The following is a 24914-nucleotide window of genomic DNA, read 5'->3' on the forward strand; positions in this document are numbered from 1 at the left end:
AGAAAATTAGCTGTGACAGACAGAGAGAGACATTCTGACGAATACCAAAGTGACTCCAAAAAGGTTTTTTCTATTTTGGTGTGGACCACTAAAAACGGTAATTCCAATTGTAGTCAAGAAGTGTGTCAAGGTGTATTTATTATACGAGAACAAAAAAGAGAGAAACAAAAGATAAAAAAGTAAAGAGTGCAACATAATGTTGTTTGATGTAATTTTGTTACCCACGAAAAGACAATTTAGGTTTGAGTTTATACTTTTACTTTTTACAAAATAATTATTTTCTTGATTGAAGACAATAAAGCCTCAATCACTAGAATTATCAATGAATGTAGTATGAGTCAATAAAGAAGACCTAAAAATGTGGTACGTGCTATGTCAAGGATGGTACACGTATCACGTGACTTGAAGATTAATTCGTATTGTGATACGCAGACACCGCATGTGCAGTCAAGAGCATATCAAACTTGACACTGTGGCTGGTTCTTATCGTAAGGGGCATAGAGTTGAACTTAAATCTTTAGTATTAACCTTGATGTCCTCTTTACCTTGTTTAATTAATAAGTAAATTCATCATCCTTATTAAGAGCCAGGCGTCGATTCAGAACCTTGTGATAACTCAGTTGTCGACCGATTTCTTTTCATTTTCATTCACAACACCCGAATCGAACGTCAGACTGTCGTATTCGAAACCGAACCGAAATAAATAAATAATAATGTATTTATTCTCTTCCACGATGAAACTTACATCTAGGTGCATAAAATACAGTGTATCCTTTTTATTGTGGAATAAATAAATAATCGTACACAATTACTCGAACTTCTCGACCGGCAAAGGCTACAAACGTTATTCAGAACTGTTATCGAATGATAGTCACCGAACGTCCTATTGTTTACAAAGCAAGAATGTAACATGGAAATATCTTATTATTTTAAATAAAGTCGGGATTTTGTTCAATTTTAATTATTTATTTTAATGCCAGACTATTGCATTCCTTTGTTTTAAGGCTTTTAAAATCTTAAAAATGTATATAAAAGGATTTTCATTTTTCTTATAATCTATTTCACTGACTCCGTAAACGCTGTTGGATAACGATATCGTATCCGAATCTGAATAGAACGTTTAACTCGGAATGTTCTGAATAGCTCGCGAAGCGCCCTTCGATTGGAGAACGATATCCAATCGAACGATTCGGATAAAATATCAAAAAGGTCTGAATCGGGTTCTACGTTCTTGTCGGTGTTGTCTCCTCCATTCCTCACGGTTCATAGCCAGCTCCTTGGCGTCCATATAGCTGCTCCCTTTGATCTTCTTCTTTATTTGTTCAATATACGCCATTCTTGGTCTACCTCTTTCTTTTCCCTTTTATCTTCCCCTCAATTATTATTCTCACAAATTTGTCGTTACGTACCAAATGTTCACCCTTTCTGTTGTCTATTAATACGTAAATTATAAAACTGAAAATAAGCATTACATTGATTTAAGCTTTCACGATTTTCACACATTATTTAAAATTTAATCGTGTATAAATATATTTTATGTACCTCGACGTTGCAACACGCCCGTAACGTCTATAAAATATATTTATATGCGATTAAATCCCGTTATTAAATTCAAATAGCGCGAAAGTAAGTACGTTGCAATTTATGTTTTTAGATGTACTTTCTGACTCCAATAGATTTGTCGAATAATTATAATTAAATAACGTGTGCACTATAAATACATATTAAATTTGAAAACTAAAAAAAAGACATATTTCTAAAAAAATATCATGACTTCTTAGCACAAATTAACTAATATTTCTCCAAATTGCAGAAAAAACCTAAACTGTCGTTAGATATTAATGATACGCTTTCATAATATCACAATGTGAATACTTTAGATACAGCATATTGCATTTTTGCTCCATTTGCGTCAGTCTATGAGTTGCAGAATTTAGATTAATGATAGAAACCAAGTCATCATCTGATGGGGGAGAAAAGATTGTACGCGACTTACGTGTAGCATAAGTATAAACAATATATATCCACATATACGTTGCGCTAAAAAATACTTTATGCCTGGTTTGAAGTTACTGTGAAATGTTAAGATTTTCACATACGCTCTGTTATGTTAAGTCTTGGAAGTGTTGGATTGTGTTATTTGTCTGCAGAAACTTTAAATGTAGGATAGTATAAATATTTCCATACGGCAGAATAAATTAAATTGGCCTGAATAAAATTTTGAAACAAAATAGAATTAAAATTTATCAGGTTATATTCTTAAAAAGAGTTGAAGAATATTAATGACGTATTACAAAATTATATATTTTTTAAATCTATTATTATTGTTCTCAATTCTTTTCTAATTATGTAGATAAATTTAGAAAAGCAATCAATACTAATGTTGTAATAATGCAGTTCTTAGAAATAGCTGCACAACAGTACTTACCTAAACATACATATGAAATTGCTCATAGGAATGGCATGGGTATAAAAAGGTATAACTAATACGTTCTGGGTAGTAAAAATAGCTCATTTCACTAACAAGCGGCAATTACGTTAACGCCGTAATTAGTATCTACATACAAAAGGCTTTTGACAAAATTATTTGGCTTTGAAAAGCCTACAATTATAACTGCAAAAAGAATAAAAATAATACTTGATATGAAGATATAGGGGTAAAGTAGGAATAGGATATATTGTATTGTATATATTATATATATATATTAATAGGAAAGTAGGATATAGTGTAATACACATGTAGCGTAAACTATAATGTTTCTTTGAAAAATTTAAAAATATGGTATACCATACCTATAGGTATAATAAATAAATAACTTTTGTGACAATAGTGAAAAATAGAGTGGGTTGCATTAATATTAGACATAACTAGTTGATGACTTTACCATCTCAGTCAGCGCTGACCGTGCGACCTGTAAAGGGCCTGAAACGTTGGTTTGTCTGAAAAAATTAATATACATGATTTAGATTCGAAAAATTCATTTCCTAAGATATAGGAGAATACGAGAAAATTGGCAACGTCGCAATTCTGAATAATTTTAATGTAGACAAAGTTGACTCCATCAATCACAGTGATGGATCACCATCATGACATCTACCTTCAAAGTTGACACTTGCATAGTATAAGAATTCAGCAGGGGTCCAATTAAAATGTATTTAGATACTAATCCTGACACATTTTAAATTGTAACAAAACGTTTTTAAAATAGGGGAACACGTTGTCTGTTTCCAAAGAGTAAGAAGAAAAAAATTTGGAAGTAAGCATTAATAAAAATACTTGTCAAGTACAAAAAACTAAAGAATAAAGGACTGGGTAAACAAAATGTCGTAGCTCATTAAAAATTTACGGCAGAAGGTAAGCTAATTGAGACGGACAACTGGCATTGTGATTTGGCACTCGAAGGTGAAAACTCTATAGTAACGTGGTGGCCTCTCGTGTGAAGTAAACAAATAATAGAACAATAAGGATGTGTCTATATATATATGATGCACCTTAATAAAAGAAGAATGAAATTGAGGTACTTCTGAGTTAGCGTTAATTGGATTTAATTGGATTGAGTAGTTTTTGGTGAGAAAGGTAATATAGAAAATCTGCTGATTCATTTAGGTAGGTAGATAGTTAACAAGATATAAATTTATGAGTCAGAATAAGATGCCAAAAGCATCACAGAATAAAAATTTGACAACTGAAGCAAATAATTTTTAAAGATTTAGATAAAGATTTTCTATTGCGCCATTCGCGAAAAAAACTTCACAATAATGCACAATTTGCCCCTAAAAATTTGAATCACAGAATTCGAATTTCGTTTTAGGAATCTTATCAAAAATTCGGGTGGATTTTTAACATTTCACGAGTCAGGTTCCCTCGTATAAAGTCTTGTTTTTTATTTAACTGTAGCACAAAGGAAGTACGAGGGGACTGATGATAAAGATGCAATTTTAAGACTTTGCTATTGGCCGAATTCGCTAGGGGTCACACCCAATTTGAAGGGCGTATCAAATCGCAAGGGAAGTCAAAGTTACCTTGCAATATTTTTGCACAGTGAAACTGTTCTGAAATCAGCCTTTACCGAATTATATCCCTGATTCAGATTCGGGATGAGTAAATTGCTGCTGACGTTCTATGATACATGCTACCAATCTGGATTAGTTCCAGGATGTTGAGTTTAGTAGAGCAGATTATTTATATTGCTTCCAGAAACGACAATTGACTAATGTTGCGAAATGAATTCTTTAAAATGGAAATTCTTCCTGATTGCTAACTTTCTTTGAAATAAGTTACTTCCTCTGTTGGTACTTGTATTTAAAAATAAAAACAAAAAGTAACGGCAAAAACTTTCACCGATAGAAAACAAAAGGTGATCGTAAATCAAAATCCGTAACCAGCACAATAATTTACGGCATGCGTGTACGCATTCCAACAATAGAATCACCTAGTGAAGACACTTTTGCTTCTAACCATGCGTTATCACAGGCGTTAAACAAATTTATGACCCGTATCGCCGCATTTGAATTATCTATACTTTATAAATCATACAAAAACTAACTATAGTAATCTATGTAACAGAAGAATTTCGCACATCTAAGATTTGGTTATGGTTCGTTTATTTTTATGAATTGGGTTAGAACGTGAAGAAACCAAAGTTACTTATTTGCATACCTATAAATCCAAAACTTATCATACTCTTATCCCACTATTAAATTTATTACCCAAGAATAAATATTTTATAGATAATAATGTTTAAACCATGCTGTAGTAGTACTTAGAAAGGAACACCTAGGTTTGCAAATGACATAAAGGTATAATATCACACTGGATAATGACTTCATTCAATACATTTCCAGAATAATATTAAGAATCTAAAAGCCAAAATCCCCCTCAATCCTCGTGACTTGACAGACGTTAACAATAATCTGAGTGATTCAAATGCACCAGATAAAATTGCAACGGACAGAACCACAAAGGGAGCCGTCAAATAAATAACAAAACTGGACTTGACAGATGTTAAGCGCAAACCAACAGACTGACTAGCGGAAGATTTTAAAGAATTTGTATGAAAACTGGAATCGTGAGACTTCCGTGTTGCATAACCGGTCCAAAATTGTAAGTTCAAAATGGGAATAGAATTCAAGTTCATGAGAAAAGGACTCAAGATTAACGAATGAGAACTTTGTAAAATTAAAAAATATATATATTTTCTGTCATCAATAATAAAACCAATATAAGAATAAAAAATAATAATAAAAATCGAAACGGGTAGAAAAAATAAAACGCCGAACTAAATAATACATAACTATGTAAGAATCCCACAAAAGACATTTGCAATTGAGAATAAATGTTTCAAATTCGATATTCCTAAAAAGATCAAAAGAGAAATTTCTTAAAAGAATCACGAACAAACTTTGCCAAATTGGATTACTGCTCAAAAATTTCGAACTCAAAGGGTGAATTCAGAATAGACGCTATTGAAAGAGGCATTGTATATATTCACTTTCTAATGTTTTAAATTTTACACAAAATACTCGAGAAACGATAAAATTAATAAGATTATCTGCGGTACCATTAAAGATACGACACCAATTACAATTGATATGACATAAAGAGAAAGCAACAAAGGAATAATCTTAGATAAACGTTTCGAGCTTAGGCTTATTGCAAAATGAATTGTTGACCTAAGGGGCCAAGATTTAACCCTTTTTAAATAAAAATACAAGGTAACAAAGACTTGCAAAGCATGTCAAATAAGTGAGCAAGCATGGCGTGTCAATCAAAATACTGAAGGCGAATCCAATCTTTAATGATGAATGAATAACTGAATGCAAGTGAATGCGTAACTTGAGAAGTGTGACGTGTTTTCGTTATAATTCACACGGATATGTTAATGAGGTGGTGCAATGAAATGGACGTTTCAAAAATGGGACTGGGTTAGTATATTTGACGTATGCACCCAAAGAAGGGTGTATTGCCATTCAGTAGGTGCTACAAGATAGTTGGCGGCGCGGCAGCTCGAGGCGAAGTTGGTGGGATGGCCTAAAATCTTTTGTAAACGACTGGCCAGAAATAGCAGCAGATAGAGAAATTTCGAAGACCGAAGGAGAGGCATTTGCCTAGCAGTGGGACATTATAACAAAAAAAATCAGTTTGGAGCGTTCTTTATGCTTTTAGTCTATTATGTTTCCGAAAAGGCTTGTTTCTAATCCTAATAAAAACAGAATGTTTATTAGAGAGACTTTATCATTATCATTTATCCCACCGATTAGTGTAATAAAATATTGAGTGTTTTTTTCTTGCATTAGTTTGTTCGATTACCAGTTTAGCATTAAAAAAATCAGTGGATGCAGTTATTCATATTAAGGAAAATAAAGAAATGTTTCCCTTTATGTCACATTGATTTTTTCCAAGCTGTGTGTAAGACTTAAAGCTTTGTGTAAACAGTTTGAAACGTATTTTCGTATAACATTTTTGATCGCCATGTAAAAATGCAATGGTACAAAACAAATAGGCGAATTTCTAAGATTTTCTAGTTTCGAAAAATATCTAACATGATAATGTAGTTTATTACTTACCTTTATCACAAAATATACAAAAATAGATGTTAAAATCATGTTTGCCATCGTAGTATATTATTCCACAACAATTTACTTTATGGTTTGTCGACTCGTCAAAATAAGGCACTTCTTATAAACTTCGCAGTTTTATTCAAACACCCCTGTATTTAAAATCTTATGTTCTCTATTTTGATTGCAACTTTAGATTCCCTTTTCTTGGGAATTGTCAATGTAATATAATATCAAAGGAATGTATATTGGGATACTAAATCACAATGCGAAACGAGGGGCACTAGAATTGATAGCTATTGTTAAAACTTGAAGAAAAATTGGTTATCATTGCTCTTTGAAATTACTTCGTTTTAGTTTTAAGATCAGATCAGATGCCAGTACTCAGTATCTGTAAGTGATCTGTAAGAACTTGAAGCTCTCGATTGCTAGGGTATCGCTCTTAATATACCGCAATAGCGGCTTCCAGATTGTAGTTTTCTTTTTTCATTTAATGTCGATAACCGTATTGATGTCGCGTACCCCTCCGTCTCTTGAACGTCGAAGCAAGATCTTATATTTTTATTTTATTACGTTTATGATTTGAATTGAGTTGTGTAACGAAAACGCATCGAAAGTAAACCCTCTTTCTGCCTAAGCCGTAGTGGAATAAAAAAGGTAACGCTTTTACATTCTCTATTTGAACAAAAATGATATATAGTATAAACATTTATTGTATAAAAAATAAGAAAAAAGTAACAGATTAAATCTACAATACAGAGTAAAACTAGTATGAGCTACAAAAAAATATAATAAAGAGCTATTGGATAAATAACGCGAAAGAAACTCTGTTTAATTTGGCCTTGCCATACTTTTTTAGATGTATTGAAAATTTAATTTAATAACCATAAAAAAGTCTACATTTCAAACACATATATGTCTACAAATAGAAATAGAAAACGTTTCGGTGTTTTTATCACAATAAAGTTACGAAACCACAACACCAGTATAAAATGATAAGTTCACAAACGAAATTGTCAAAGACGTTTGAAATTTCAAATCTAACGGAAATAGGAACTCTTTTAAATAAATACCAATCTTGTTTCTATTACCATACGAAACACGTTCTGTTAGAACATAGAATAATACGGAATTTAGTATTATAATTTGGCGTTATAATTCTTTTATCGATTGTAATTGTTTGCAGTGCCCTCAGACTTGCTTCAAAAAGGATTATATTTAAAAAAAAATTAAAGACACGTTGTATAAATTGTCTCATAGAACGCTACGAGCAAAATATAATGTGTTCTTTGACTCAGAAAGAATTTTTACGCAGCACCCGTACACAATGTTAAAGTCCCGTTTGGATTTAGAAAAAAAAACACTGGATTTTAGGGGACAATAGCGTTATGGTCAGGGGCTTCCGTGGTATAGTTTAGGGCTTAGGGTATATTTTTATTTATTTTTATACGGAATTTGTTGTAAGATTATCTTAACAATTTTTTTTTAATAACGCAACACACTCATGGCCCCACACTAGGGAAACCCTGTGTTGCGGGTGCCATGGACACACACATAGACAACCACAAACGACACCCAAACTCGCGAGAGAAATCAATGTAGGCCATACACATACTTCTCCCGGCCTGGGAATCGAACCCAGGACCTCTGCGTGGCAGTCCGGCATGGTAACCGTTCGGCCACGGAGGCAGTATATTGGATAGTATCTATAGGTTATTTTTTATCTATAGGAAATGAAACTATTTTTCCGGATTTAAATCGCGTATATTTGTTTTTTCAAACAAACCGACGTTTCGGGCCCTTTACAGGTCCCATGGTCACGGTTGACTGAACAAATATACGCGATTTAAATCCGTAAAAATAGTTTCATTTCCTATGTGTAACAATCGCGAAAACCTAAGAACTCGTTATTTTTTATCGTTTTGCTTTTTTAAAAGACGTTATTTTTTTAGTGTAGTGTAGTTAGATGACTTATTACGAACAGTGTTCTACATATTTTTTACTAACACAAAATACGGTTCAGCTTTATTTCGCATAAAATAAGATACAATTGACATGAAATCAAATAGTGAAAAATGGGGGAATAGAAAAAACATGATTTGAAAATTAACAAAAAAACTAAAGAATGAATGTTTGCGTATAATGAGATTATTTTTATTTATACGTAATAATTAGTTATCGACTTATAAACGAGGACGTCGTAAATTAATTGGTTACATTCAGTATTTTGTTTTACTTTCAACTGGCGTTGTTTCAATTCCACCACTTTTGACTTGATATGTATCAAGGTACTTTAAATGCAACCTTTTAATGTAATTTGGGTCTAATTAAAGTTCATTTTATTACCATTATTTTAAGAATTTCGTTATACAACTTGTTCTTTATAATTTGTAAAACCACAATTTGTATGAGAAACGGTTTTGACATGCAAGAACTGTATCGAAATTAACATTCATAAAATTTGGAACGGTAGAGATGTCGAGATAAATACGTTGCTAACAAGGGATCAGAGTTATATTGCCTTTGTATGAGGTTTGAATATAAAGATGTTAAAGTTTGATTACGAGTATAATCGTTAGGTTAAAGGTTCGGTAGGTTTTTGAAGACTTTCGGCATGTTTTTACTAATTTTTCATATGTAAATGAGGAAGATTTTTTCATCAAATAAATCTTCGTTTCAAGCCCCTTACAGGTCCCACATCACGGCTGACTGAGAAGGCAACATAATTAACTAGTTATGTTAATTACTTACTTATTACAATTAATGGGACAAAAAAAACTAGAAAATAACAAGTATACGCGACTTAGACATGGACAAATATGGCTTCATTTCCAATAAGAAAATGATTTTAGGAATTTTTCAATTTTTTTTTATGATACCAAGTAACAGAACGAACAAGTCGTGCACCTGGTGTAAAGTGACACGCCTGTGTGTCCACGGCAGTTGCAGTGCCACTTAGAGCTTTAAATCGTAAAGATCTGAGGGACACTGCCACTCCGCCTGTCACCCTGAGGCATAAGTTGACAAGTCGTCTCATGTGCCTGTAATTTCAACAGCACTCTTACCTTTCGAAACCGATACATAGTAATGCTCATGTTACTGCTTGGCGGTAGAAATAGGTAAGGTGGCAGTACGTCCCTGAACGAAGTCATTCACTAGGAGCTCTACTGTATCTAATATATTGTATCTTTAACGCATATTTATGCATATATATTATGTGTCAATTTATTGTCCATTTAACTACTGATTCCTAAAAGCAAGTAGCAAGCAGTTAAACGGGTTGGATAATGATGCCACATTTAGAATGCGAAATTGGATTAGAGCATGAAATAAACAAGACGTATATGAATGCCTTAAAGAGATGTATGGCGTGTTGAATATGTAGTATATATGCATTGCGCGCGAAACGGGTAAGTGGCATTTAGCTTCGAATATGGCTGAAAATTCTTGATCTTGACTAAGCAAAACCTACTTACTGAGGTGATTAGTGTTTTTATGTAGTAACGTTTTACTTGACACTATTTAATATTCTTTTCTCTTTTTTATAGTGACAATTATTTTAATATTATATTAGAAGCGATCACATTACTAGAAACAGCAATACTCGTATTGTGCATTAATAATTATGATATCAAGAATTCTATTTCATTAGCGTCCTTTGGGTTCGCAAGTCAGGCAGGGCGTGTCACGAGGGTCACACTGGGTCCGTTTTTATTTTATAGTATATGCCTGTAAAATAAATGTTCTGTCATTCATGGCTCTGGATTTGACTATATTAGCTCGCGCCAAAATACATTCACCATAGTTTTGGAATGAGTTACAAAAAAGTAAAAGTAATAAGTATACGAAAGTATAAAAAGATTTGTAATGAATGACATTCGGATCGCTACACCTATATCAATATTCCTATTACATGGTTTTCGAAATGACCACAGAAAACAGGTCGCGAATAATCCGGCCAGTTTGCGACTATCACAATTTGCATCTGTGGGGTGATCGGAATTATAAATGTGTACAAGTCCTACACTGCTTGTATTCAATTACTACAGCCACATAAAGGCAAATAAAAAATATGTTACGATTGTCGTGCTGGTTTCATGAGAGGTTAAATTTGAGATTTATTACGGTAATTTTTATGATCATTAGCGATTCTATATACATTAGGTTCATGAAAATGCTTGTATTAGTCTGGCTTATACCTAAAATTATATTTGTTTTTTTATAATATCAGGTGACTGGACGAACATTCCATGTGCCTGTCCCAACACCCTCAACCCCTTAACCCTTCCAAGCCGGAGCACAGTAATGTTGACATTACTGCTTGGCGGCAGAAATACATAAGGTAGCAGTACTTCGTTGGCCGAACTCTTTCACAAGTAGCTCTACTGCTACTAAAACTTTTAAAGCATAATGATATCTATCTGTATACAACAGTAATTGTGTAATTGTATTTGAAAGCTGTAAATACAACATTAATTCTTCTTACGTTATATTTTATCGGTTATGTAAAGTTATTGTTAGGTACAATAACTTTACAGAGATCATATCGAATAATCGTGTATGGTCAACTCCCGTGAAGATCGGAAACTCTACACTCGAAGTTGCTGACGATTATGTACACCTAGGACAAAAATTATCCAGTTAGGTAGATCCAACTTCGAGAAAGAGGTCAATCGTCGAGTCCGACTCGGCTGGGCAGTGTTCGGGAAATTACGCCATATCTTCTTGTCCAAAATACCACAGTGTCTCCAGACAAAAGTCTTCGACCAGTGTGTGTTGCCAGTGATGACTTACGGCACTGAGACGTGGTCGTTCACTATGGGCCTCATAGGAAGGCTCAAGGTCACTCAAAGGGCAATGGAAAGGGCTATGCTCGGAGTTTCGTTGCGACATCGAATCAGTAATGAGGATATCCGCAAGGGAACCAGAGTAACCAACATAGCCCTAAGAATTACAAAACTTAAGTGACAATAGGGAGGGCATATTACTCGCAGAACAGATGGCCGATGGGGCAGAAGAATTCTCAAGTGGCGACCGCGTACCGGTAGACGCGGCGTGGGCGGACCAACCCACAAGGTGGACTGATGATCTGGTGAAGGCTGCGGGAATCCGCTGGATGCAAGCGGCGCAGGAAAGGTTATTGTGGCATTCTTTGGGGTAGGCCTATGTTCAGCAGTGGACGTCTTTTGGCTGAATTGATGTTACATAGCATCAATCAATAAATGTTTTTAGCAGCAGTTCTTACTGCCACTTTACCCACTACTGCGTTCCTGTTTTGAAGGTTAATGGTGGTGGTGATATTACAGGCACATGGGACTTATCAACTTGGTTCCGGGTGAAGGACGCAGTGGCAGTGGCACTCATATCTTTGCCAATTACCTAAAGTTCGGAGTGGCACAGCAACTGCTAAGGACAAACGTCTTGTATACCATCAGGCGCATGATAGTTTCTCCCGTTACTTGACATCATAAAAAAAGTTAAGCCCGTGCCCTCTGTCGAAGGTGTTTCAAGCCACCGTTATAAAATAAGACTTATATTATAAGTTATAACAAAACCATTGTTAATTTGATCTTCGTCCTTCCATAACACAGTTCGCAAAAATATTCGGACTCGTTCACAGTAAATGCTGCTCGTATGTGGAACCTTCTCCCGGTCCAGGTCAAATGGACTTTATTTGAGCTTTCAGAGGTGCCCATTTGAAATTCTGAGATTGTTGAGAGTCCTCATGTCAGAGCTTAAAAAAAATTATTTACGTTTGACTTTATTTCGCACCCCTCATGGAAGAACGGCATAAGTAGAATTACGTCAAACATATTTATTGGTACATTAGATACAGAAAAATATTACCCACGTTCTCTCCAATTGGAGGTTAAATACAGAAAAATGTAACCCACATCCTCTCTAATGGAGCAGTAAACATGTTTGACGTAATTCGATTTATGCCATTCTTCCATGAGGGGTACGATTTATTTACAGTTTTATTGCGCCTTGCTTGCCCAATAACTGGACGTTTGAGGATTTGATGGCGGTTACTGGTGACGCGGTCGGCGTGGATGAGTTTTGGGCCACAGTAGTAAATACAGTGTATGCCATCGATACTGAAGTTTTATACATTAATTTTACTAAAGATTTTATACATATGTATTAATTTATTTAATTATATGGGTTTTATGCTCTAAATGTGTTCGTATGTACATTGTAATGTAATTAATTTATCTGTATAATTATTGAATATGTAGCATTCAATTTTTTTCTTTATTTATTCATTGGCAACCCAGGAACCAAGAAACATACGTACAGTTATTTAGAGGTTAGTTGGAAAAAATCTCTTTATGGGTTTAAGCTCGCTTTTGTGCACTAACACTGCTTGTTAAAATTTATAATTTGTTTTGTGGAACAATAAAGTGTTTACATACATAATATTTGACATCATCCCCATTGCATTGTGTTGAAAGTTATGTGATGCGTTATTTCGCAATATTGAGTGGTGCTTGCATAGCCGTGATCGTCTAGTGGTTAGGACCCTACGTTGTGGCCGTAGTAACCCAGGTTCGAATCCTGGTCACGGCAATTAGCCACTGAACATATTAACTTTTGTTTTTTTTTTATTTAAAGATTTGAAATACATGATTATTTAAGCTAATAGATAAATATTTTTAGGAACCTATTAAAGAACCATTGTGTTTAGTTATTCAGAGCGCCATCTAGCGCAAATCCTTCAAAATTATTAGGTATCTAATGCAACGTTACTTGTGCTGTAAAAGATTCCGCTATTCGAAGATAGATGGCGTTAAAATATTTGTTACCATGCGTGACCATAGATGGCAGAGTAATCGATATTAGTTTTGCTAATGCAATATAGATGGCGCCGAACTATACCGTAAAATGTAGTTACGAACAATTAATATACTATTCTAGATGGCCAAATATATTGCAAACTTTCAAATATTTATATTTATGAAGTTCAAAAAATACATTTCCAAAAGAAAGTAAGACTTTTCAGGAATTTAGAGAGCGAGCTTGTTTAAATACTCTGATCACATTATAGGTAAAAATTTTCTATTATAGTCATTTTTATCCACTTAAAGATTATTGTGTTCAATTATACGATCATTGATAGTGTATTATTTATTGTGACATTTCTTGCATTCCCAGGAGACTTACGACGGTGTTTGACATCAGCTCGCGTAAACAAGTCTGCAGTCTGCGAGCATGTCATGGATAAACCTACACATTCAATGAAGTTTGACAAACCCCAGGTCCTTGCAAAAGAAGTCCGTTATCTACCTAGGATGCTGCGAGAGGCCATTGAAATTAAAAAACATCCTAATTTCAACAGAGAAGATGGTTTCTCCGTACCACCAGTTTGGGATCCAGTATTTCCTCTAATGAAAAATCCCAAACAGACATAAGACTGCAGTACTAATTAATATGTTTTAGTTTATTCTAATTTCTATTAATAATTAATAATAAATTGAACTTAATAAAAATTCATTCAATAAAATAATTTGTAAAACTTAATATAGCGTAAATTGGAACGTTTTCTTTGTAAAATTAAAAATAAGGTATTTAATAAATTTAATAACTATTGTAACTATAGTGAAAAAATAGGGTGGTTTGCATCAATATTAGACATAACTGGTTGAAGACTATACCACCTCAGTCAACCGTGACCATGGAACCTGTAAAGGGCCCGAAACGTCGGTTTGTTTGAAAAAACAAATATATACGATTTAAATTCGGAAAAATAGTTTCATTTCCTATCTGAAGAGTAAAGTTAAGAGTTTTAAATAAATATGAAATGTACCTATATATAAGAGTAAAATATATAGATACATTTCATATTTATTTAAAAGTGTACTCATTTTAACGGTACTTAATATACATTCATGTTCCTCAATTTTTTTTTACCTCAGTATATAATAATCTAACATTTATGAGGATTTGGTGGGAAAAGCACTTCCTATTTCCGCCGAGATTTTATCCGAGTAGATAAGCTATGAAGCATCTTGCCATCACCATGAAACATGCACGGCGGCAAAATACGTAATCCACTCCTCCATGCATAGATAATAAGGTAAGGAAATTAGGCTTACAATTGAGAATCCGGCGAGTTTAGCACAGGGCTATGTTACTCACTATGTTAAAGTCACTTTGTTGTCTTTTGTATTTGTGAAGTTAGTAAATTATTCTTACCTCCCGCGATCTTGCTGCTTGCTTTTAAGAGTAGTACTACCTCACCTCGAATTCAAAATTTTCTCGTACTAGCTTTATTTCAGAATTTATTTTTTTATAAACGACATGAAAGCTATTTGAAAAATATATTTCGTATACTATACGAGTTCTATTTAATTTAGATGATATAAAAAAAAATCATCGGTATACATAAAGTACCTATTGAATACAGTTGTTCTCTTGTAAAATTTCGAGGTAAATTTGTGTTTTTTTTTGTTGTAAAAATTTTTAAGAATCGTGTTTTCACACCGTATACTAATCGGTGTATATCTTCAATTATACTATATATTCTTTTCAAAGTGATTGATTAACACTTTCACTGTTATGCGGAATCAACCATAGCTATTTGAGGTTGTATCGACGGCGGGCGACAAGGCAGAGGACATTAAAATTATCAATGCTATTACAATTGAAACAAGGTATAAGTTGCAATGCTCTGAGACTAACCTCGCAGCATAGCGGTGCATTTTTCTCTGCGTCTCGGAGCATTGAAATTTATACCTTATTTAAATTGCAGTAGCATAATACATTGATAAATTTTATATTCACTCCCTTCCCGTCCACCGGTATTCGCTGGTCCTTAGAGAGTTTACAAAAAAATATTTGATCACGTTATATTTGAAGGATTATGTGAGATTGCCAGAAATTGACGCTTGCCATAAAAACAAAGGAAAGTTGATATTATGAGTTTTAAAAAAATACTCTTGCGTAAACTTTATAAAGGCACCGCCAACAAGCGAACAAAAGGAGAAAGTATTAGTAAATAATTTTCTACGAAACCTTTTGCTTTTACACGTCTCTAAAGACAGTAAAATTGTGGAGTTTCTTTAATACTGATACGGTGCCTTATTCGACTTACTCTCTTTCCTTACCCTTACTCAACTCTCTTTATTGAAGTTCATTAAAAATGGAGATGTTTGATACCTGAAACAATACAAAACCATTTGGAGATATTAAGGAATAAAAAAATTACTTCTAAAAATTATAACTTTTAGTCATTGTATACAAAAAGTTGTGGTAGCCTAGTGGTTTCCTCTACCGCCTCTTAAGCAGCGGCTGTGGGTTCGAATTCGGGATCGCACCTCTGACTTTCTCGGAATTTATGTTTGAAATTTAATTTGAAATTTACCATCAGCATTCCGGCGACGGAAAATATCGTGATGAAGCCTGCATGTCGAAGAAGGTTCATGTGAAACGTTAAAACGTGTTAAGTTCAAAACCCTCGCCTGAGAGGACACCCGTGCCCACCAGTGGGTTGATGATGAGTATTTACCATGCGCAAAGAACCTTGATAGGTGAAATTACAGGCACATGGGACTTGTCAACTTATGTCTCAGAGTGACGGCCGCAGTGGCGGTGCGCCTCAGATCTTTGCGATTTAAAGCTCTGAGTGGCACTGCAACTGATATAGACAGGCATGTAGCTTACCATCAGGCGCACGACTTGTTCGTCCCTTCACTAGATATTATAAAAAAGAAGTATATACATAATATTACTCGTATACTACACTTTTATTACGAACTTTAAACATCTCTGGAAAATATCTAATTTCATGTCCACCATTATTTACACGGTATAAAACGATTTTAATTAACCAAAACAACTCCGTAACAGAGTAATTAAATGAAAAAGGTACATTAGACTGCGGGCCACGGGTTAAAATTGAACGTTAAATTTAAAGGGTTCCGTAATTCCAAAGATTTCTGATCAGCTTTACGACGTCGTCGTTAAAAATTATTGTGTATTTTTGTGACTATTGCTAAGTTTAAGCGAGGTGTTAAGCGCGGATAGCGTATTTTTGCACTGTTTTTACGATTCGGTAATTATATTACATAGGGGCAATATGGCTACTTTTAAATACATATTGATATAACAAATTCATCAGGAACATGGTTTAGAAACAACTGAAGCATATGTAACGTCTAAAACGACCAATCACACACCAGCTCGGTGTTTTTTTTTACAATAACATTAGCACATTGTGAATGTGCTATAAGATTAATATGAAATTATTTGGTTTGAGCCACTATTCTTGAAAAGCAGCGATTATGTTATAATTAGGTTACTTGAATGACGTAATTTGTGACGTGTCCTACTTCATTCTACTCTTTACGAATGCTCTTGTATTGAGTCTGTGGACCATCGGCACGTATTGCGTTATGAAATAAATAGAGTCTATATTATATATGAATAAGAAGTACATATAGGGGGCAATGTATACGCTTCTATGATATGATCCCGGTTTATATTTAAAATTTGCCATTCACGAGGTTTAAAACTAAACAAAAATGTTGTACTAAAGGTTGTATACAATTTCTGCGTACTTGGATGACAAAAATCCGTGGTAGTGACCCGCTTAGCTCTTGCAGGTAGTCTTGATCTATGTATGATGTTTGAAATAAACATTTTATGTGAAATTACAGGTACATGGGACTTGTCAACTAATGTCTCAGTAAGACGTGGCAGTGCCCCACAAATCTTTGCGATCGAAAGTTTCGCGTGGTAATGCGACTGTTATGGACAGGGCCTTGTAGCTTACAAGCGCACGACTTGTTCGTCCTGTCCCTTGATGTTATAAAAAAAACATTGTAAATGATAAATGTGTAACGTATATTTGTATTGTATATTTACAAAGAGCTACAGTTTCTTGCTTATTCTTCTCAGGGGAGTCAGCCTTACAAATGAGCAGTAGAGTTTGATCAATATGACGACTTCACGTGTAATTTGCTTACCTAGGAAATAAAGATTATTCGAGTTTGAGTTATGTTATGGGTCTGAATTGAGAGTCGGAAGAAAGTACGAAATCAATTAATTACTACTTACTACACAAAAGCAGCGTATAATTTAAATAGTTTCTGCAGATCAATTGCGTATACAATTTACGTAATTAAAAAAAAGCTTGAAACAACTGAATGAAGTTCATGTAGGAAATATATTTTTTAAAGTATATTTCTTTAAATGCACTGAGCTTCTACCACGAGTTTACTGTGACAGTTGTCGCTAGCGACCGCGTCAATTAAACATTTATTTATGATACCACGTGACGGGACGAACAAGTCGTGCGCCTGCTGATAAGTGACACGCTTGTAAATAACAGTTACCGTGCCACTCAGAGCTTTAAATCTCAAAGATCTCAGGGGCACTGCCATTTGATTTCGCCCGTCACCCTGAGCCTGTAATTTCACCAGTACCGTAACCCTTTAAAACCGGAAAATGCTCATATTACTGTATACCGGCAGAATTATGTAAGATTCTCTTTCACAAGGAGCTCTACTGCCACTAAATTGTAGGTATTTTCCTTACTTTTATCCACGTGCCTTCACATTTTTTCCTGTAAAAATATCTCGTTAAAGTATTTAGGCAAGCAAATGTAAATGTTATAATATTTGTACAATTCCAACAATGTTTTGGGAAAATATGTGTATCGAAACTTCGTAATACATAACACACAAACTGTGAGAAGGATGTTGTGAACAAAATATTTTATAAATACACTTATAAAACGTCCAAGGTACTGTTGTCGTGATTCGTGAGAAACATGGTACAGAATATATGGGGCAAGTATACTTTGATTGCGCAATCGTTTGGTATTGGAAACTGATAACCTTCAATGTGTATACTCTGATCGCGATATCAGTAAGTAATGTTTATTTTTGTCGCATCCGAACAGAGTTGACGCTTGCTCTTTTATTCTACTCTGATCATGCAGATGGATTACTAATATTCTATGCCTGTAAATGTAGAAAGGTGCCTTGACTATTATTTTAAGTACCTTGTATACAGTTTGATTAGTGGGTAAGTATACTTCAAATACTCTATACTTCAACTTAAATAGGGTATTTTACAAGCATATTATATTTGTCATCCTTTTGTATAATCAGAGTGGAATAAAACGGGAAGCGTGTGTATGTCAACTCTACATGGTGGATGAAACTGATATCGTGATCAGACTAGACACAGTGAAAGTTATCAGTTTCTACTACCAAGCGATCGCACGGTCTGAGTATACTTACCCAAAATATGAGTGAACCTCATACCTAGACAGTAACGTTTTTATGTATATATGTGTACTGAGTATGATATATTTGCCTAACAGAATTTAGTCTGTGAGACTGTTTCAAACCTTTTACCAGGTTTTCGCCAAAAGCACATTAAAGTCATTGTTGTTGTCATTTTTTCTTTTTTTCGTAACGTAACTTATGTATGCTCACCGTAGAGAAATATTAAACCCAAAATACAATCCTTATTATATCTTCCATTAAATTATATTAGCGTAGGATGTAAACGACGCTTTGTGTATAAAGATATTGTTTCTAAACGATGAGGTATGAAAGAGAAGGAAGGATTTGTGGTAAAGTCACAAAGGTGTGTCTTTTGTTTTTTTTTTTGATAAAATGCAATGTGGATTTCTTAATGAAAATTATTTTTTTTGCATTGCATTTATATGTTTCATCAATATCATCGTCAACCTATTTATACGTCCCCCTGTTGGGCATGGGTCTCCTTTCAGACGAAAGATTAGACCAACGTCCGCCACGCTGCCCCAATACGGGTTGGGGACTTCACACGTTTTCCGAGGGTGGTGAACCTTCTTTGACGTGCAGGTTTCATCACGATGTTTCCTTCACCGAAAAGCCGAAGGTAAATTTCAAATTAAATTTCGCACATAAATTCCGAGAAACTCATAGGTGGTCTCCCTAGTGCGGGTCAATGGGTCGTATTCTAGAATTCTATTCAATGCTCAAGTCAGGATTGCACTGGAAATACGACCCTAATGGCAGGGGACTTGAGTATGATATCAAATGCTTTAAACCATACTCAAATCCTGACTCGAGCATTGAGTAGAGTTCTAGAAAACAACCCTATGAGTGTGTTCGTATACATATATTATATGTTTATATTTATATTACTAAGAATTACACATCAAGTAGCAATTAAATTCACATATGTTAACATTGACTTAGTACTGCCTGTTATTGTTGTTATTAATTAAATTGAATGCATTTTTTTAGATTTTGGGACAAATCAAAAAGAACAGAAAATTTATTTAATAATTTAAATATAATATAATTCAATTAAATAACATTGATTAGTTGAAACTTTAACAAAAAAATTAACTAATGTTTGTGTTTATAAGAATGCAAAGTCATCCCCAGACACTTCGACAAAAAAAAAATGAAATGAAAAAATGACACCTGACTATTGTTTATTTTGAAATTAGATCTAAAATAATTTCAACTTTTGTACACTTAATATTTCTTTATACATATGTACTGGTATATAAAAGTAAGGGAAGACTTGACTTTTGAAAAAACTGCATTATTTAGGGGATTTAACTAGTGTACCTTTAAATGTTCTGGTGAGTGTACTTTAATAAATTACAACTTAATTCATTTTATTTCCAGCCTGCAATAGTAATAACGACTTCTCGGTTCTCCCGATAAAATGGCCGGAACTTCAGAAGCATTGGAATGGTTCTGAATAGAAATATTTTAATCTTGGTACACCATCTGCCACACAACCGTTTGAATTGTTCATTCACAGGACCGAACTCAGTTTAACGATAACGGAAAAAGTAAAAAAATACTATAATGTAACGACATTATAGTATTTTTTTACTTTTTCCGCGAACAAGATTAATTTTTTTGCACTGTTGCGGAACAAAACATAGAGACTGGTAATTGTTTAAAGTTTTTTTATGATAAACACGAACAGTTAGATGATTTTAAACTTTCAACGCCGTGGGATCCAATCATCAGCAAATGTAAGCTACATCAAGTATCGCCTGACAAGTCATCGAATATCGTGAGTGTTGTGTGTCGATTTAGTGACAATCCTAATGCACATATAAATAATGAAGACCAAGTGCGGGTGGTTAGAAAAACTCGCAAGGCTAGAAGATGTTGACACCCGCCTCTTCAGTCCTTTCGAGACCAAGGACGATGCAACACGTCCGATACGTCGAGCTAAATAAAATATTATGTTCTATACACGTAAGTCCCGATTTCGAAATCAAATAATAATAAAAAGGAAGACATGGAGAAAATGTGTAATAAGTTATGTAGATGCAAAATCCGAACTTAGACAAGGATTTCATTCTCGCAACATAAAAATATGATTATACTTAGGAAATGAAACTATTTTTATTTATTATATTTTCCGCATTTAAATCGCGTATATTTGTTTTTTGAAACAAACTAACGTTTCGGGCCCTTTACAGGTCCCATGGTCATGGTCACGGACTGTAAAGGGATGGGACCTGTAAACGTCCTGTAACGTTGGTTTGTTTGAAAAAAGAAATATACGCGATTTAAATCCGGAATACCTAAACTCAGTACAGAGTACTGCAAAAACTGACCTCAAAAGTCATTCGTCCCCTAGTTTACCACTCTTAGAGGTCGAATATTTTCTTCAAATTTGAATGGGACCACTTCTGAGGACCCTCTTTCCAACAAAAAAGAATCATCAAAATCGGTTCACAAATGGTGGAGATATCGCGTAACATACATACAAAAAAAAACATATGGTCGCATTACGAACCTCCTCCTTTTTGGAAGTCGGTTAAAAATAGTTTCATTTTCTACGTGTAACAATCGCGAAAACCTAAGAACTCGATATGATTACTTATAAGCACAAAAATCCGTCTACAACCGCCACTGGGCGCAGGTAAAATTATTCAATATCCCAACCTCACCTTATTGCCCTTATGGGGTCTTGATGATACAATATTTTACGGATACAACCTTTGCAATTTCAGAAAAAACACTTCTGAATATTTTTTATTCTAAATTCTCACATGAAGCTTAAGTTGAGACGCTTAAAAGAACCTACAGATTTACTCGATTTCACTATGTTACAAATTTTTTAAAAGGTTCTTTTTCTGGTTTGAATAGCTTAGTTATAACCCTGAAACTTTGCTTTAGTAGCTGTCGTTGTGGTATTTACATAATCTTGCAGTTCTACACCTCAATAGATTCTTTGTCATTAATTTTGAGAATTTTGGTTGAAATGTGCTACTGATTTGTTCTAAATATATTGTTCCCTTTTTGTCTTTAATTTTTTTTATAACTCCATGTGACAGAACGAACAAGTTGTGCGCCTGGTGGTAAGTGACACGCCTATCCATAAAAGTTGCAGTGCCACTCAGAGCTTTAAATCACAAAGATCTGAGGGGCACTGCCACTGCGCCCGTCACCCTGAGACATAAGTTGACAAGTCCCATGTGCCTGTAATTTCACCAGCACCCTTACACTTCTTAACCGGAACGCAGTAATATACATATTACTGCTTAAATAAAGAAAAATCCGAAAAGTTTTACGTTCCCTTAATGGTAACAAATACGCAAAAGCAAAATTTGTAACGTTTTTTTTTCGAGTTTCATGTTACAACCAATTTGAAAATGGTATTAATAACCCAGAAACAATAATCGTGTGTTATATATATGTGTGTTAAGTCGATCAATAGCCTACAGATTTGCTATATTTTTCACGATCAATATTGTCGTTGTTAGCGATTGATCTAGGGTGAATCGAAGAAATTTGTAAGCCCCTACGCCTGATTAAATTCCACAGTCTCAATCGTCAAAAAATACATTGTCGATTGTGAAAAAATCCAGTAAATTCGTAGACCCCTTAAAACATGAGGCATCTTTTGAGTAGATACTACAAAAATACAAAGCAAAACGAGCACAGCTTTTTACGAAAATGTGAGACACAAATAACAGAAATTGGTAACACCACTGTAGACAGAAAGTATTCAAAACAAATACATTCCATTACCTACGAGATTTCCTCGTTAATAGTTAGACATATATAACGGCCAGCTAAGTAATAACCAATGAAAAGGATATTAACGACTCAGATTTAAAGGGTCCCTCACACCTTTGCACAATCACATGAGATACCGCAGAGTATCCGGAAGGCCGTTACTCCATAAAAGACCCCGTTCCGCCAATGTACGCAGCGGAACCTTATCGCTTTTATAGGGGCCTAAACTTGAGGCGGTTTTTAGGGTCACACTGATGTTTTTTTTGTTAGACATTGTTGCTATTGTCACCGGTGAATGATTGAGTTGTTTCAGATGATAACGTTTGTATAGAGTTGTCCCTTTTGTTCGTACATTTCTGGTAAGTTTAACATTAGTAGTAGCATTATATACATATAACATTAGTGGCAGTCACAGACCAGATGTAGCAGTAGAGCTCCTGGTGAAAGAGTTCGTTGAGGAAAGCACCGCCACTGTACTTATTTCTGCCGTGAAGCAGTAATGTGAGCATTACGTTCCAGTTTTGAAGAATGCTCGTGAATCTACACCCACCCATCTACACTACATACACCCATCAACTTTATGAGTCAGTGTGACGGTGAGCAGAGGCAGTGACAGTGGCTTTGAGTGGCACTGCAACTGTTATGGATAGGCGTGTTGCTTATGACCAGCCGCACGACTTGTTTGTCCCGTCACTTTATATAATAAAAACTAACGGTTCTGATTTTATTGGCGTATTGAGAATCTTTTAAGTTTTTTGATCTGAGGCATCATGAAGAAGCAACCAATGTATCTTCTACATCTAATTAATCCTGAATCACTTAAGCAACATTCGTGCGCTGGCGCCCAAGGAATAGAGGCTAATCGAAATTCCAACAACGTCGACACCAATTATGCCCCTCGCACCTTTCATGCAAATTGTATGAATGCACTTAACCCGCTAGGTTATTTCCCGAGGGACCATGTTGCTTTGTTTCAAACGTTAAGGGTTTGGTCGATTGATTTTGAAAGTGTTTGTTGTTTAAAAAGCTGGTATATCAATCGCTCGACATAACTAACGGGTGGTGTGGTGTTGTGTACAACATTCAGAAGACCAAATTACATTAAATCGGAATAATCATCAAATAACAAACTATTACTGCCATATATGTCACTAAGCGTATTACGCATATACCATAGACATTTATTTGTTGACCATAGAGGCGACATTGTCAGTATCGTACTTTTTGAAGCACTTAAAAATAAATATATTTTAAATTTTTATTGAATTGATATTCAATTATTTTTTATGTGAAATTACTATACTAGTTTGTTACGTTAGATTTTGTTACGCTAGTTTTTTATGATACTGTGGTGTGCTACGGCTAAAAAGTCGTTGAAAAACCATATACATACAAAGATACGACAACAAGCACATAGAAAAACTCGTGAGATCCGCTGGTTCGTTCCGTCACTTAGTTGGTATAGCGTCTCGCACCGTATGCTTGAAGACGTCGGTTCGAATTCGGCCAGATCGAAGGAATTTTTTCTGAGTGTTCGATCTTTGTATTAATAATTATAATAAATATATTTTGTTAATGTGTGTAATTGGAAGGTAATATCGTGTAAAGTGAACCGAGGGTAGAAATATCCTACATTATAGAAATTAATGCAGTAATTTTAAGGTGATATATCCAGTGGATTTTAACTTTACAGCTGTCATTGCGCCTGTCAGGTGTAGAGACGCTTTGTTCTGAGTGGGGATAGAACAAGGCAAACTTAGCATGATGTTATTGCTGCTACAGCTGCTGAATCAACTTATATGCACCCCAGTGCACGAATCCCTTTTTAAGAAAGGGTTTAGGTTTCAAACATAATTCCATAATTTCATAAGAAAGAAAATATCCACAATATTAACCTTAGAGCTAAGTCCAAACTCATGGTATCACGATTTCGTTTAATCAAGATAAACGACTCTTTTGTGGGGAATTGTGTACGTTTTGACAATAAGATTCAGGAGCATATATTAATAATATCATTTCCTTAGTTTAAAAAGTACCTACATTAAAAATATTTTAATTGAAAACTCATATTACAAAATTGAAGACTACGTGTTAGATAAAGATGTATGACAGGAAAGACGATATGGCTCCAGATTCCACACAAATTTGATTCAAAGCGTATTCCATAGCATTTAAGTTTATTTGAAAAGAGCAATCCCTAGAGTTTATTGCTCGTTCTTCTCAGCAAAGTCAGCGTAGTGAACGAGCCGTAGCTTAAAAGTGTAAATTTCAAGTTTTCAAGTGAAAATTTAATCTACCTATGGAATAAATGATTTTTTACTTTGACAGGGTTTGGCTTTATTCTGCCACAGTGGA

General features: G+C 34.5%; 1 protein-coding gene and 1 non-coding gene across 2 annotated transcripts in view; one reads left to right on the forward strand and one right to left on the reverse strand.

The window, feature by feature from the left end:
- The window catches only part of LOC113231658 (centaurin-gamma-1A), a 318073-nt gene that overhangs the window by 110876 nt on the left and 182283 nt on the right, over positions 1-24914 (reverse strand). The window lies entirely within an intron of this gene.
- Trnah-gug lies at positions 13057-13128 on the forward strand. Its single transcript has one exon. It is a non-coding gene; the product is annotated as a tRNA-His (tRNA).

This window comes from Hyposmocoma kahamanoa, unplaced genomic scaffold (assembly GCF_003589595.1).
Source record: "Hyposmocoma kahamanoa isolate Upper Pololo Valley unplaced genomic scaffold, ASM358959v1 66, whole genome shotgun sequence".
In the NCBI taxonomy this organism is placed as follows: Eukaryota; Metazoa; Arthropoda; class Insecta; order Lepidoptera; family Cosmopterigidae; genus Hyposmocoma; species Hyposmocoma kahamanoa.